We start from the raw sequence: 17,675 nt of genomic DNA, 5'->3' as shown, positions 1-17,675 counted from the left end.
TAAAATTATTGTAAAATTTAAAAATAATCCATTCATTTTATTGTCAAATACTACTCCATTGTATCAATAAAAAATACCACAATTTGTTTATTCCTTCGCCTATTGATGGACCCTGCAATTGTTTCATTTGGGAGGCTATTTTATTTATTTTTTAATTTTTTAAAATGTTTATTTATTTTGAGAGACCGGGAGTGAGCATGCATGTGCACGTGGGGGAGGGGCAGAGAGAGAGGGAGAGAGAGGATCAAAGTAGGCTCCATGCTGTCAGCACAGAGCCCCATGCCAGGCTTGAACTCACCAGCCATGAGATCATGACCTGAGCTAAAATCAGAGGCTTACCTGACAGAGCCCCCCAGATGCCCTGGAAACTATTTTCTTTTTTTACATTTTATTTATTTTTGAGAGAGACAGACAGACAGAACACAAGTGGGGGAGAGGCAGAGTGAGAGGGAGACACAGAATCTGAAGCAGGCTCCAGGCTCTGAGCTGTCAGCACAGAGCCCGACGTTGGGTTGAATCCACAAACCGTGAGATCATGACCTGAGCCGAAGGCTGATGCTCAACCGACTGAGCCACCCAGGAGCCCCTGAAGACTATTTTAAATAAAGCTGCTGTAAACACTCATATGCAACTATTAATATGTTTCTATGCCTTATTCCTTTAGGGTAAGTATCAAAGAATGAAACAGATATGATACATATTTAACTATTGCTGGTCTGTTTTCCAAAGTAATTATACATTACAGTTGTACATGCACATACTCACCAACATTTGGTTATTATAAGTTTTGAAATAAATATTTTAGCTCTTCTGACATGTGTAATGTTCCTCTCTGCTGTGGCTTTATTTTGCATTTCTGGACTAACGATTGAAGATGAACACCTTTTCTTGTGCTTGGTTTCTCTCTATCTTTAGTCAGGTATCTGTGCAAATCTGTGCCCATTTATTATTGGATTGCTTAATTTATTATCAATTACTTTATTTTTTTTATTTTTTTTTATTTTAGAGAGAGAATGAGCATGAGCAGGGGAGAGGAGAGAGAGAGAGAGAGAGAGAGAGAATCCCAAGCCGGCTCTGCGCTAAGCCCACATGGGGCTCAATTCCACAACCCCTGGATCATGACATGAGCCGAAACCAGGAGTTCAACGCTCAACTGACTGAACCACCCAGGAGTCCCAATTATCAATTACTTTTCATAGTTATTTATATATTGTAGACACAAGCCCTTTGTCAGATGTGTGATTTGCAAATAATTTCTCCCAATCTGTAAATTGCTTTTTTCATCTCCTGATGGAATATTTCACAGACCACAAAATTTTCATTTTGATGATATACAGTTTGTCAATTTGTTCCTTTGTGGATCATGTCTTTGGCATGATTTCTAAAAAATCTTTGCCTAACCCAAGTTCACAATGATAGTCATGTAGAAGTTTTGTTGTTTTAGGTTTTACATTTAAGACTATGATGCATTTCGGGGTGCCTGGGTGGCTCAGTCAGTTTCAGCTCAGGTCATGATCTCAGATATTCCTGGGTTTGAGCCCCACCTAGGTCTCTGCCCTTGCAGCCCCAGCCTGCTTGGGATCCTCTCTCTCCCTCTCTTTCTGCCTGTCCCCTTCTCCCACTGCCTCTGTTTCTGTCAAAATAAAAAAGTGAACTTCTATTAAAAAAAGACTATGATGCATTTTGAGGGTTTTTTTTTTTTGCGTGTGTGTGTGTGTGTGTGTGTGTGTGTGTGTGTATGTGTGTGTAGCACAAAATAGTTTTAGGGGGGAGAAGGGCATGTGGATATTCATTTGTGCCAACACCATGTGTTGAGTAGTTTTTGTTTTCTCTACTACATTTCCTTTGTACCTGCGTTATAACCATTTTTTGAAAAACTTGTGAGTATATTTCTAGAATCTCCATTCATTTCCACTGATCTGTTTGTGTACCTTTTTGCCAGTGCCACTCGATGTTGATTACTGTAGCTTGATAGAAGTCTTGAATTCAGGTAGTGTGGTCAGAGAACATACTTCCCATTACCTGAATCTTGTAAATATATCAAGATTTATTTTATGGCCCAGAATATCACTAGTCTGTGTAAACACCCACTATGCATTTGAAAAGAATGTGTATTCTGCTGTCGTTGAGTGGTATATTCTATAAATATCAGTGAAGTCAAATTTGTTAACAGTGTTGTTTTTTCTATATTTTTACTGATTTTCTGCCAAATTTGCTTCATCAATTATTGAAAAAGGGAAATGAAATCTCTATCATTTTGGATTATCTAATTCTTCTTATAGTTCTATCAGTTCTTATACCATGTATTTTGAAGCTCTGTTGTTAGATGCGTGAACATATTAAGATTGTTATTGACATTTTGATAATTTGAACCCTTTATCGTTATGAAAACACCTTCTTTCTTCCTGGTAATATTTTTTGCTCTGATATCTTGTGAGATATTAATATCAGTATTCTAACTTCATTTTGACTACCGTTACCATCCAATAACTTTTTTCTTCTTTTATTTTTAACCAATTTATATCTTTAGAGCTGAAGTATATTTCTAGTTGACATCATATACTTGCTCTTTAATCCAAACTGACAAATTTTGGTTTTTAATCTATTTAGACCATTTGTGTTTTTTCCATTTTTAAACATTTTTGAAATAGAGATTCACAGGAAATAACAAAATAGCAGAGAGTGGTCCCATGTACACACACTTCATTCAATTTTTCCAAATTGTTATATATTTCAGTATTAGGATACAATATCAAAAACAGGAAATTGACATTGGTAAAATATTTGTGTGTAATTCTGTCTTTTTATGACTTGTGTAGAACTGTGTAACCACTACCACAGAAGTATTTCATCAAGGCAAAGATCATGTTTTTCCTTTATAATTGCACCTACCATGGCAATATCCTTAACCATTCCTAACTACTAACCTGTTCTCCATCTCTATAATTTTACCATTTGAAGAACACCATATAAATGGAATATAATACTCTGACATTTTGAGACTGACTTTTGTCATTCAGCATAATACTCTTGTGATCCATCTAAGTTGTGTGTATCAGAAGTCCATTTCTCTTCATTCTTGAGTATTTCATGGTCTGGATGTACCACTCAACTAGTGAATGATATTTGTTTAACCACTCACTTAATGAGGGATATTATGGCAGTTTTGAGTTTTTGATAATTACAAATAAATCTTCTATGGGCAATATATACAGGTTTTTTTATAGATGTAATTTTTTTGAGTTTTATTTATTTATTTTGAGAGAGAGAGAGAGTGTGTGTGTGTGTGTGTGCACATGCAAGCAAGGGGAGGGGCAGAGAGAGAGAGAGAGAGAGAGAGAGGAGAGAGAATCCCAAGCAGCCTCTGTGCACAAACCATGAGATCATGACCTGAGCAGAGATCAAGAGTTGGACACCTAACTGAGTGAGCCACCCAGGTGCCCCTGTATAGACATAAGTTTTAATGTATCTGGAATAAATGGCTAAGAGTGTAATTGCTGGGTTGTATGAGGTGTATGCTTAGATTTTTGAAGACACAGCCAAACAATTTTTCAGAGAGGCCATAACATTCTAGATCTCCACCAGCAATATATGAGAAATCGTCTTATTGCACTCCCTTGCCAGCATTTAGTATTGTCACTAGATGTTGTTTTGGTTGTTTTGATAGGTGTGTTATAATACCTCATTATGGACTTAATTTCCATTTCCCTGTAGGTAGTGATGTTGAACATCTTTTTGCACGCTTCTCTGCCATCTGTATATCTTTTTCAGTGAAAAGACTCTTCATGCTTTTTGTCCATTTTCTAATTGGATTGTTGCTTTGTTTTTAATGTTGAGATTTGAGAATCTTTTAGACACTTTAGATGTGTGCCTTTTGTCAGATATATTGCTTGTCTTTTTATCCTTCCAAAAGGATCTTTCACAAAGCAGAAGTTTTTCATTTTTATGAAGTCTGAATCGTCAATTATATCTTTTATATATGATGATTTTCATGATAGGTCTAAGAATTTTTTTCCTAGTGATAGATCCTGAAGATTTTTTCATATGCTTTTGTTTTCTAAAAATTTTATGATTTTGTGTTTTACTTTTAAGTCTGCACCCCATTTGAGTTAATGTTTTAATAAAATGTGAGATTTAGGTCAAAGTTTGATTTTTTTTTAACCTATGTCTATTTAGTTGCTCAAGAACCATTTGTTGAAAAGATTACCTTTTTAAAATTGACTTGCTTCTACAACTTTGTCAAAAATTAGTTGGTTACACATGAGTGGGCTATTTCTATGTTCTCTATTCTGTTTCTCTATTTATCTATGTATCTACCCCAGGATATGGTTCAACTTGGTATGTGTACCCTCAGTGCTTGAATAGAATGTGTATGTTTTACTGTTATTTCTATAAATGTCAATTAGATCCTACCAGTTCATATGTTGTTTAGTTAATATATTGTGGTGTTATTCTATATTTGTGTTGATTCTCTGTCTAGGTGTTCAAATAACTGTCAAAATAAGGTTATTAGAGTCACCGACAAAATTGAGAACTTGTTTACTCATTCTTTCAGCTCTATCAGTTTTTGATTCACCTATTTTGCAGCTTTATTTTCTTATTGTTGTTTGGCACAACACATTTAAGATCACTGTATCTTCTTGGGTGAACGTTCCTCTCTCATAACTTTCTTTGCTGTAAAATCTAATCTGTTTATTAATATAGGAACTTCTTTATTCGATTAATGTGTGCCTAGCATATCCTTTTCCACCCTTTTACTTTCAATCTATGTTTTTTTTTATTTTTCACTTGTTTTAGTATAGTTGACACATAATGTTATACTAGTTTCAGGTGTGCAACTAAGTGATTTGACAAGTTTATATATTATGCCCTGTTGACCACAAGTGTAGCTACCATCTGTCCCATTACATCACTGTTAACAGTATCATTGACTATACTCCTTACGCTGTGCATTTTACTCTTGTGACTTAGTCATTCCATAAATGGAAGCCTGTGTCTGTCACTCCCCTTCACCCACTTTGCCCTACCTCCCACTCCCCATCCCCCTGGCAACCATCAGTTTGTTCTCTATAGGTCTGATTCTGCTTTTTGTTTATTTATTCATTTGTTCAGATTCCATTTCTGAGTGGAATCATATGGTATTTTTCTTTCTCAGTGTGACTTATTTCACTTACCATAATACCTCTAGGTCCATCCATGTTATCTCAAATAGAGCATTCTCATCCTTCTTTATGGCTATGTAATATTCTATTGTGTATATATACTACATTTTCCTTATCCATTCATCTATTGGTGGACACTTAGGTTGCTTTCATTTCTGGGCTATTGTAAATAATGCTACAAAAAACATAGGGAGGCAGATATCTTTTTTTGAGTTAGTTTTTGTTTTCCCTGGGTAAATACCTATTAGTGGAATTATTGGATCATATGATATTGCTATTTTTAATTTTTTGAGGAACTTCCATGCTGTTTTCCACAGTTACTGTACCAATTTACATTTCTACCAACTGTGCACAAGGGTTTCTTTTTCTCCATATCCTCACCAATACTTGTTTCTTGTCTTCCTAATTTTAGCCATTCTAACAGGTGTGAGGTGCTATCTCATTGTGGTTTTGATTTGCATTTCCCTAATGATCAATGATGTTGAACATCTTTTCACGTGTCTGTTGGACATCTGCATGTCTTCTTTGGAAAAATGTCTGTTCAGGTCCTCTGCCCATTTTTTATTTGGATTTCTTTTTTTTTTCTTTCTTTTTTTTTTTTTTCTGCATTTTGAGTTTACATTGTTGTATTTGAAGTGAATTTCTCACACACATGCTATAGATGACTCAGGCTTTTTAACTCACTGCTGATTACTATATTTTATTTGGTATATTTAGGCAATATGCATTTGATATATTTAGGCCTACTACTTAATGTAAGTATTAATATGCTAAGGCTTAAGACTGCCATTTTATTTGTGTGTGTATGTGTGTGATTTTTTTTATTTTGTTTGTTTTTCTCTTTTTCTGTTGACTTTTATTTTTGCCTCTCTGTGAGATACTTGAACAACTTTGTGATTTTGTTTTCATTTTTATGTATTTAATTTGATTTAGCTACAGTATTTTTTAGTGTATGTCATTGTATAGACTTTTTAGTGTACACAAAAAAGTTTTCTATACATCACAGTCTTTTGGTGTCAACATTTTACCAGCTTGAGTGAACTATATAAACATCATCTCCCTTTATTCCCCTTTGTGTTCTCTCATTTTTAATATAGCTGTCTTAAATATTAGCTTTAAATTCATTAGTAATCACATAAGACATTAGTATAATTTTTGCTTGAACTGTTAATCATAATTTATAAAACTCAAAAAGGAAAGTCTATTGTATTAACTTATAATTCTTATCTTTCTATTATTATTCTGTCCTGATGTTACCCGTTTTGTGTTTTAATTTCCTTTCTGTTTAGAGGATTTCCTTATCCATAATTTCAGGGTATTCTGCTAGCAAATAAAAAGAAAAAACAAAAACAAAAACAAAAAAACAAAAAACAAAAAAACAAAACCTATTCATTTCACTTAATTTTCTTTATTTCCCTTCATTTTTGTAAGATATTTTCACTGGATGTAGGATTTTGAACTGACAGTTCTCTTTAAGACTTGAAGGATGTTATGCCACTTCTTTCTAGCCTCAGTGGTTTCTGATAAGAAATTTGATATCATTCTTTTTTTTTTTTTTTGTAAAAATACCTTTGGAGTTTTGATAGGGGTTACATTGAATCTAGAGATTGCTTTGGGTGGTAATGTTATATTGACAATATTAAGTCTTCCATTCCATGAACATGAGATTTCTTTCTATTTGATAGTGTCTTATCTAAATTCTTTCATCAATGTTTTGTAGTCCTCAGTATATAAATCTTTCACCTCCTTAGTTAAATTTATCCCTAAGTATTTTATTCTTTTTGGTACTGTTGCAACTGGGAATGTTTTCCTAATATCCTTTTCAGATAGTTCACTTTTAGCATCTAGAAATATAACTGATTTTTGTACATTAATTTTGTATCCTTCAATGTTATTTTTTTCAATAGTTCTACCAGTTTTTTTTTTTAATGGCATCTTTGGAGTTTTCGATGTATAAGATCATGTCGTCTGCAAACAAAGATAACTTATTTCTCCCTTTCTGATTTGGATGACTTTCATGTTGTCTAATTGCTCTGGCTATAACTTTTAGTACCATGGTTGAATAGAAATAGCCAAGAGTGGGCATCCTTATCTTGTTTCTGATCTTAGAGGAAAAGCTTTCAGTTTTTCACCATTGGGTATGATGCTAGCTGCAGGCTTTTTGTACATGCCTTTATTAGGTACAGATATTTTCCTTCTAAGTTTGTTTCAAGTTTTTGTCATGAAAGTGTGTTGTTTTGTCAGATGCTTTCCCTGCATCTATTAAGATGATCATGTGGGCTACCTGGGTGGCTCAGTCAGTTAAGTGTCTGACTCTTGATTTCAGCTCAGGTCATGATCTCACAGTTGTGAGATCAAGCCCCTTGTTGGGCTCTGTGCTGAGTGTGGAGCCTGCTTAAGATTCTCTCTCTCTCTCTCTCTCTCTCTCTCCCTCTCTCTCTCTCTCTCTCTCAAAATAAATAAATAAACTAAACATTTAAAAAAATTTTTTAAAAAGCAAAACAAAACAAAGGGGCGCCTGGGTGGCTCAGTTGGTTAACCATCTGACTCTGGCTCAGGTCATGATCTCACTGCTTGTGAGTTCGAGCCCCGTGTCAGGCTCTGTGCTGACAGCTTGGACCCTGGAGCCTGCTTCGGATTCTGTGTTTCCCTCTCTCTTTGCTCCTCCCCTGCTCACACTCTGGGTGTCTCTCTCTCTCAAAAATAAATAAATATTAAAAAAATTTTTTAATAAAAAATAAATAAACTTAAAAAATGATCATGTGATTTTTATCTTTTATTGATGTAGTGTATCACTAATTTATTTTAATATGTTGAAGTATCCTTGCATTCCACAGATAGATCCTCTTGGTCATGGTATATGATCCTTTTAATGTGCTGTTGAATTTAATTTGCTAGTATTTTGGTGATGACTTTTGCATGTATATTTACAAGGGATCTTGGCTTACAGTTTTCTCTTCTCGTGGTGTCTTTGTCTGGTTTTGGCATCAGGGTAATGCTGGCCTCATAAGATGAGTTTGGAAATGTTTCCTTCTCTTCAAGTTTTTGAATGAGTTTGAGAAAGATTGCTGTTAATTCTTTAAAGGTTTGGTAAAAGTGGCCAGTGAAATCATCTGGTGACTTTTCTGTAATGTAATGATTTCCTGTAATGTAAATCAACACAGAGAGTTGTGATGTGTGATGCCCTCTGCAATCTAAATTCAGATCTTGTATGTAGGTAAACTTTGAAAATCACTTAAATTGCCAAGTAAAACACTACTTTTTGTTGAGCGACATTTCCAAGATAAATGGAAGTCCTTCAAAGGTGGTGATGAAATCCAAGAATTCAAAAGTGGGTACCCAGTGTCAATAAAATGAGTAACAGCATATCATTTGATTCTGGCTGTGCCTGGCCAGTTCCTGACATTTTTGAGCTTGATTCTCAATCTTTTGGGCTGAGTCTCTACTTTTTTTCTTAAAACTTAATTTTCTAAGTGAGCCAAAGTTATATTTTGCCACTTTGAATCAAAAGCTTTTATTGAAATCACTTGTAAACAGGAATTCATTTAAATGCTAACCTAAAAGTTGTTTGAATAGCTCAAATGACAAAATACCTATCAGCAGATATTGATGATCAAAATGTTATAAAAACGCACTAAAGAGTATGAAATATAGATTAAAACTTGGTTGCTACTCATTACAACTTATACTTCATGTTGAAAGGGAAATACTTTGAATTTTTAATAGTGTCACTGTAGCTTGTTTATTCATTTGATAAGATAAATCATCATGTAGCAATGTACATTATGAAGATGGCTAAAATGGCCAAGCTTCAATCTTTGAATCAGAAATAAAATAGTAATAATAATAACATTTGAGCAATTTTGGAAACATGAGAAGGAGGATTTCTAAGGTTGCCACATCTTTCCATGCCTTAAATTACACTTGCTTCTGCTTTCAAGTAATTTAATTATTTCCCATACATCCATTCAAGTATCTCAAAGGTGAAATAACTAAAGGGGAAGAAAGAAAGGTTTTACTAGCAATTTAGGTACTTGAGAATGGATATTATTTCCTAGGGGATATGGAAGAAGGAAAATGTTATTTTCCATAATTTTACTTTAAACATATTCAGCTTAGATTTTCTTCCAATTGGAGAAACTAAAGCAGATCTAAAAGTCGTCAACAGCTCATCTCTACTGCTGAAAATTATCTGTGTTTCCTCCTTTATAAGAAGCTATGAACATTACTCCAGCTGCTGAATTTCTGGTGGGAAGTATTTATTGGTCATCATATTTTGGGAGAGTTCATAGGATGTTCATATCTGTGAGAATGCAATTGTCTTTATAAAGAAAGAAAAAAAAAACCTGTCAACAATGGCTTAAATACACGGCAGGGGAGTTGGCAGGTATTTGTATCAGTTAATCTGTCACAGGAGTTAGCCCGTGCAATAGAATGCCACCAGGGAATCATGGCTCCTTCCATCTTCCCACCCTATTATCCTACCTTTATATATCAGACTGGAAGAAAGGGAATGGTCAAAGCTTTCTCTTCCAGAAGCTTTGCTTTTCTTTTTTTTTCTTTTCTTTTCTTTCTTTCTTTCTTTCTTTCTTTCTTTCTTTCTTTCTTTTTTGGACAGACTACTACATAGATATCACTAACCACAAAACTACCACTTCTCTGGCCACTCTGGCTATATGAGAGGTTGAACCAGTAATTAATTCAGCTTTCCAGTCACTTTAGTAAAGGAGGGCACGGGAGAAGAGGTTTTAAATAGCTTTTGAGTGGCCAATCTGCAGACATGTGTTCACCTGTTGGAACAAGCTGAAAGCCCTTTGAATGAAGTGAAACAACTAATCAAACCTGAAAATTTAATAACTGATCATAAATTTAGTGGCAAGAACCAAATGGGTTCATTGTTTTGTCACCTGAAGAAATACCTTGAAAAGGACTAGTGCCTTTGGGAAAATTATACAACAGCAAAATCTTTAGAATGTGCTGTATGATCATGGCCAGGAAAACTTTCTTATAGTATTTTGTTGCACTTGTGAGGCAGAACATTCTCTGGCTCAATGCCCAGTTTCTATCAGGCTTTATACTGAGACAATTGGTACAATAAGAAAGTGTGTATTTTTGTTTCTTAACTATCGAAGGTGTAGACCAGGTCCCATGATGCCACTCTTTTCAATGAAGCAAAGATAGTTCATCTGAAAAATAGAGGACTCTGTTTTAGACAATTAGAGTGTGATTCTGTGAAATGGATTCACACTTTCAGAATACGAGTACTTTGAGAAGAAAGGCCTAGATTAAAATTCATTCATTACTTTAGAGATGAAATAAAAAATAAATTCAAGCAACAGGTTTCTGAGGTCCCACAGTTTATTCTATTTTTTTCTCAAAGAACTGTTACCTTTTTTTTTTCTTTCAATTCTGCCTGATGACTGTCTTGGGATATAATATGCTGGACTTGTGTCTCCCATTATGTTATATGATGTTACCCAACAGAAGGTCTGCAATGCTGGCATGTACTTCCCCTTGGATCTGCCAAACATGTGACAATTTATTCTTTGTCAGTCATGACTTCAAACGGGCCTATATTTGCAAGGTACACATATATACCACCCCCTGCCACACGCACTGACATATGTATGGAAATCAAAGAGAATGAGTTATTAGAAAGCATTTGATACAGCATTTTCATATATTGGCATTTCTAATATGTTTGATGAATTCTGGTGTTTCACCTTCTTTGAAACCAATCCATAAGGTAAAAAATCAAAAGAGGACAATTCTTCCTAACAACCAGAATTCTAATGAATGATTGGCCCATGAATGATGAAAATAGAAAATATCCACTTCTCGGTAAACCCCAGACAATCATTATTGGATGTTAAAATTAATAGGACTGGGGTGCCTGGGTAGCTCAGTCGGTTGAGCGTCTGACTTCAGCTCAGGTCATGATCTCACGGTTCAAGAGTTCGAGCCCCACGTCGGGGTCTGTGCTGACACCTTGGGGCCTGGGGCCTGCTTCAGATTCTGTGACTTCCTCTCTCTCTGCTCCTCCCCTGCTCACACTCTGTCTCTCTCTCAAAAATAAATAAGTATTTTAAAAAATTTTAAAAAAATTAAAATTAATAGGACAAAGTGTGACAGTAAACACGATATTTGCCTAGTGTCAAAGTACCTCCACACAAGATACATATTAGTAAAAGGGGAAAATGGTAACTTCATAGTAAAGAGACCTGGCAGACACCACCTTAATGGAGGGATCAAGATTAGCATTGCCAGTAACGAGACATACTCTCATCCTGCCCCTCCTTGTGACAGGATGCACTGAGAAGGTCCAGCATCCTGTCTGACATCCTGATGGCTCTCTGCAGCCTTCCCTCTGAGCTCTAGGCTTTTGCCCTTCTGATGAGATGACATCCAAGTTCCTACACCATATTGGTCTATTTGGTCTCAAGACGATTTCTCCAGGAAAGTTCTAGGTGCATCTTTTGTTCAGAAGCCTGAGACAGTGTATTGGGGAAATATAAAAAGAATAAGACACACTGTTGAGCCTCCACAAGTTCAGAGCTTGGCCAAAAGTGCATAAATATGGGCACGTAAATATATGACAAATGTAACTAAGGTCAGTGATGTAGATAGAAGCAGTATCATCAGCACTGGTGAACTGGGCCCGGACCAAATGAACACTGGCTAGTATATTTAGAATCCTGCATCTCTCACTTTCTCAGGAGAATATGCACCCTCAGACAAGAACCATTAAAACACAAGACAAAGTAAAAGCAGAGAAAGCAGAAAGTTCTGCCAGTCCACACCCCTGCTGAATTCTCACTCTGGTATTATATCAAATATTTCCCCCCTTTAATTTCCCTTCACTCTTTTCCTCTAAATAGTCCTTGGGTGATCTCTCTCTTCTCAAAACCGTCTTTTCTATTTTTCTGCTTTCAATATATTCATAAAAATTTCACATAGATGTTGATAATAGGGAGAAGCCATCTATAGACACATGGGGGCAAGATTATACGGGAAATCCCTGTACCTTCCACTCGATTTTGGTATAAACCTAAAACTGTTCTAAAAAATAAAGTGTTTTAAAAATTTACATAATTTCTCAGGTATAGTGATATATAGGGCCTCACAATTTTTATATTATTTAGGCATAACCATTATAATTATTTTATCTTTAGAATTATTAATCACTGAAAAGTTTATGTGTATTTAAGTATGCATGTGTAATCTGTTTTCCTATGGGTCCATAAAAATTAAATTACCATCTGTGAGACTGATTTAAATATTTTCTTGACTGAAGGCCAAAGCATCAGCAGGAAGTACCTTCTAACCTTGCATCTTCTTCCCTTTCAAGGCATTTGGCAAAACATTACCTTTCCCCTACACAATGACAGTGAATATTGGTATCACTTATCATTGATTAGTAGACTATTTCTTGAGATCCTGTGTATCAATTACATTTTACTGATAGTATTAGAAAATTAAGGATCAAAGAAAGTCATTCAGATGTCTAGACAGTGAGTTACAGAGGTTAGGGTTCCATTTCCCTGGAAGAATGTGAATTAAAGATTAGCAAGGAGAATGAGTATAGTATGCAAAAAAGTCATTAGTTTGCCCTTGAAGAAAGGAGATAATACAAAAATTTCGAAAGAAGCACCATAATTGTTTAAATTCAGTTTTCTCCATTTTTTTTTTCTGTGAGGATTAGGTCTATATCCCAGTTGAATTTTTTCTGTTTTGTTGCAAATTTTAAAATAAATTCTGATGAGTGTTTGTTGCTTTCCCTATACAAGTGGCTCTCTCACACTTTCTCATGTGTATCTCACAATAATTCTGGGAAGTAGGTATGGGAAATACTGTCACTTCATAAACAAGAAAGCTGAGTCTGGGCAAGGGCTGGGAGTTAGTCCACATTAACCAGGTCCAGTGCACAGTGAACCACATCCTCATATCACACTTCCTGCTCCACGGGCTGTGCTCTTCCTACACCACCACTCAACTCTTCATAAATTAGTTGGGGAAACAAGCTGTCAGTAGTTGTGGTCTGACAGGGTTTTGATCTAGCCTCTCTGTTTAAACTTCTGGACTCTCAAGCAACCCAAAAATGAATGATAGGGGATTTCTAGTATAACCCCAGAAAATATAGTCTTGAAGGTGGTCCCCTGGAATGGTGTTAAGGATCAGTTAGGGAGGGGCGCCTGGGTGGCTCAGTCACTTAAGGACCTGACACTTGATTTCCACTCAGGTCATGATCTCACCCTTGTGGGATTGGACCCCACATCTGGCTCTGCTCCGAAAGTGAGGAGCCTGCTTGGGATTCTCTCTCCCTCTCCCTCCCTCCCTCTCTCTCTCTCTCTCTCTTTACTCTCAAAATAAATGAATAAACTAAAAACAAAAACAATTAGGGAGAAGTCTTGCCAAGCCAAAGGTCTCTTCTCTCTCATGAGGGTTTCAGGAGAGTAGCCGTCTCTTTCTTCCTCCCCACCTTCCCCTCATCTTCCTGCTCAGCGCGAATTCTGGATGCCATTGGCATTCTGGGGAATCAAGAAAGCTGACAAATGTGTTATTCTTCCCCCAAGCTGCTCATTACTTTATCAAACTTAATTTATGTAGTGAGCATGTCTTGTAGAATGGTTCTTAGATACATTCCTTTTCTGATATTCTCCAGGAAAGACAAAATGTAATTCACACGGTGCAATAGATTGTTTTCATGAGGCTGCCACATCTTCGAAGGATGACTAAAACGTGCTGCATCCTGAGAGATAGGAGAGAACAATACAGACCGGTGACAAAGGGACCCATACAAATGTCCTTTCAGAGGCTTTCACTCATCAGTCAATACCCACCTCCAGATACAATTCCATTCATCACATTAAAATGTGTAATTCCCCCCGTACAGCATATTGTTGGTGAAAACATTTCTCACAGGTGTTTGACATTGTTTACTTTTTAGTATGATATCTCCACACCTTCTTCCTTTGAGGAAGGTGTTGACATCAGGTTATTTCTTCTCAATGAGTGCACTGTCATCAAGTGGAGGCTCAATCATACAGAGACTTTGCATAACCACTCATAATCCCGCCTTCCGACTGACTCATCCTGAAGCCTCTTGCAGTTTTCCTGAACCTCTCACTATACCTATGGAACTTGCAACAAACTATTTAGACTGTGGTCACGAGGAGGCACCAAATCAGGCAGAATGATTATGTGTGGAAAGTATCTGAAGGTTGTGTGACCACAACAGGCAACCTGATGAGCACAAGGGGAAAAGGAAGGGACGGCATTCTGTCATTCCATGTTTCAGTTCCTCAGTCACATAACCTCTCTGGCTCGTGTTTTCTTACATGTAGGCCCCCATTTTCCTTTATTTTATGCGTATAGAAAAGTATTTCATTTTGGAACTAGAGGCCCTCATTTCTCCCCTTCCAATCCCATCGTTCTCTCTGCCATCCCCAGGGACCCCCTGTAAACTAAGTGGGACTAAGTTATTTTAACTGCTATTTCCAGATTCTTCACAGATTCCTGTGGAATTTCCCTCCATTAAGCTTTGGTTAATAAATTAGACATCCTGCCTACATCTGTTGGATCTCATCCTGGCTACATCTGTGGACAATTCATCACATTTGAGAGGAAAGTTTCTTATAGAAGCTAGTTTAAAAGTACAAGGATTTTTTTAAGTTTTTTATTTTTTTTAATGTTTTTATTTATCTATTTTTTTTAAGTTTTTTAAAAATTTTTAAATGTTTTTATTTATTTTTGAGAGAAAGAGTGCAAGCAGGGGAGGGGCAGAAAGAGAGGGGGACAGAGGGTTGCATGTGGGCTCTGTGCTGACAGCATAGAGCCTGATGCTGAGCTTGAACTCACAGAGCATGAGATCATAACCTGAGCTGAAGTTGGACTTAACCTACTGAGCCACCCAGGCACCCAAAAGTTTATTTTTGACTGATTCACTTGAATGAAGTCAAGAGCCTAAGACAGGATGGTTCACTTAAATAGGTTGGCACTGGTTTTCCGAGGACTGGGTCTTTCCTTACCAGGGGCTTTGTAAAGCTTGATGTTGGTAAATTTATAAGGTAATGGATATCCTATTAGCTGTATTTTCCAGGGGATTCCCAGTAGCTGTTTTCATTTGTTTATTTGTTTTTTTAGGCCATCTATCATAACTAAATATAATGTTGTAAAAAATAGGCATTTGGTAATTGTTTATTGATTTTAAGTCTTTATTTTTATGAAGAAGCACTTTTATCTTCAAAATTATTTTTTCAGGATTTTTCTGTTATTTTAATTACTTTAGTTTTCATTTTTTTTAATTAAAAAAAATTGTTTTAATGTTTATTCAGTTTTGAGAGACAGAGAGCAAGCAGGGGTGGGGCAGAGAGAGGGAGACCCAGAATCCGAAGCAGGCTCCAGGCTCTGAGCTGTCAGCACAGAGCCCAACGCAGGGCTCAAACTCACAGACTGTGAGATCATGACCCAAGCCGAAGTCAGACACCTAACTGACTCAGCCACCCAGGCGCCCCTAGTTTTCATTTTTAAAATACAGAAGATAACACCTTAAATAAGATATGCATATGTTAAATAAGCATATGAAAAGATGCTCAACACTGTGCTTCAATACGGAATTGCAAATTAAAACAATGAGATATCACTACCTACCTATTTAAATGGCTAAAACCCAAAATACTGACAATACCAAATGCTAGAAGGATGTGAAACAACAGGAACTCTCATTCAAAGCTGGTGGGAATGCAAAATGGTAGAGGCTTTGGAAGACAGCTTGATGGTTTCTTACAAAACTAAACATGCTCTTATGATATGATCAAGCAGTTACACTCCTTGGTATTTACACAAATGAGCTGAAAACAAGTTCACACAAAAATCTGCACATAGGTGTTTATAGCAGCTTTTTTCACAAGTGCTAAAGATTGGAAGCAGTCAAGATATCTTTCAGTAGGTGAATGCTTGAATAATCTATGGTACAGCCAGACAATGGACTGTTATTCAGTACTAAAAAGAAATTAGCTATCAGGGGTGCCTGTGTGGCTCAGTCGGTTAGGCATCCGACTCTTGATTTTGGCTCAGGTCATGATCTCACAGTTCATGAGTTCAAGCCCTGCATTGGGCTCTGCACTGACAAGTATGGAACCTGCTTGGGATTCTCTCTCCCTCTCTCTCTGCCCCTCCCCTGCTCACTCTCTATCTCTCTCTCTCAAAATAAATAAATAAACATTAAAAAAAAAAAGAAATGAGCTATCAAGCCGTGGAAAGACATAGAGGAAACTTAAATTAATATTACTAAATGACAGAAGCCAATTTATTTATTGCATTTTATTTTTTTAAGTAGGCTCCATGCCCAATGTGAGGCTTGAACTCACAACCCTGAGATCAAGAGTCACAGGCTTTACCAACTGAGCCAGCCAGGCATCCCCAGAAACCAATATAAAAAGGCTACATACAGTATGATTCCAACTGTACGACATTCTGGAAAGGTAAAACTATGGAAACAGTAAGATCAGTGACTGCCAAGATTTCAGAGGGAGGGAAGGATGAATAGGTGGAGCACAGAGGATTTTAGAGCAGTGAAACTATATTGCATGATACTGTAATGGTGGATACATGTCATTATACATTTGTCCAAACTCATAGTGTCCAACACTAAGAGTAAATCCTAATGTAAACCATAGACTTTGAGTAATAATGAAGAATCAGTGTTGTTTCATTGTAACAAATGTGTCAGTCTGGTGCAGGATATTGATGGTGCAGGAGGCTCTATGTGGGAAATGGGGAAGGCATATATGGGAATTCTCTTTACTTTTTGCTCAGTTTTGCTGTGAACCTAAATATGCTGAAAAAAATGTATGTATATATGTGTGTGTGTATAATACAAAATATATATACACATATAAGTAAACATTGTATTTGATACTATTTTATAAAGGATGCACCTCTATCATTTTCTTTTTTTTAAATTTATTTCTTCATTTTGAGAGAGAGAGAAAGAGGGAAAAAGCGCAAGCATGGGGTAGGGGCAGAGATGAAGAGAGAGAAGCCCAAGCAGGCTCCTCAATGTCAGTGCAGAGCCTGATGGGGGGCTCGATCTCACAAACCATGAGATCATGACTTGAGCTGAGATCAAGAGTCAGACAACCGACTGGGCCACCTAAGCACCCCCTATATTATTTTCTCATGGCATGAATTCATAACACTCTTTGGGTCTAATAGCATATGCTCACATTTAAAAACACTACTTAACAAGTATCCACATTGATATTTTATTCCAAAGATATGTTTTTTTTACTCTCAGATCCATAGGTTAGAAATCATGGACCTAATACACACACACACACACACACACACACACACACACGCATACACATTCATGAGTTTTATGGGAATTAAGTTTTCTAGGGGAAATGGAGGTAAACAAGTTTATTTTTGGATTTCTTAGGTCATGTAAGTATGCTCATTTGCTTCATGACTCTCCAAGGAGAGATGTGGTATACAGTATTTCTAAATATA

At 36.4% G+C, this 17,675-nt stretch overlaps 1 non-coding gene across 1 annotated transcript; it reads right to left on the bottom strand.

The window, feature by feature from the left end:
- Window positions 1–16,506: 16,506 nt before the first annotated feature.
- Window positions 16,507–16,579, bottom strand: TRNAK-CUU (transfer RNA lysine (anticodon CUU)). The gene has a single exon. It is a non-coding gene; the product is annotated as a tRNA-Lys (tRNA).
- Window positions 16,580–17,675: the final 1,096 nt, after the last annotated feature.

Source organism: Lynx rufus, unplaced genomic scaffold (genome assembly GCF_022079265.1).
Source record: "Lynx rufus isolate CCGP_SWC_20201006 ecotype Redwood Valley unplaced genomic scaffold, mLynRuf1.p SCAF_14, whole genome shotgun sequence".
Taxonomy (NCBI): Eukaryota; Metazoa; Chordata; class Mammalia; order Carnivora; family Felidae; genus Lynx; species Lynx rufus.
Note: the sequence above shows the minus strand (reverse complement) of the source record. Positions and strands in the feature narration are given on the sequence as shown.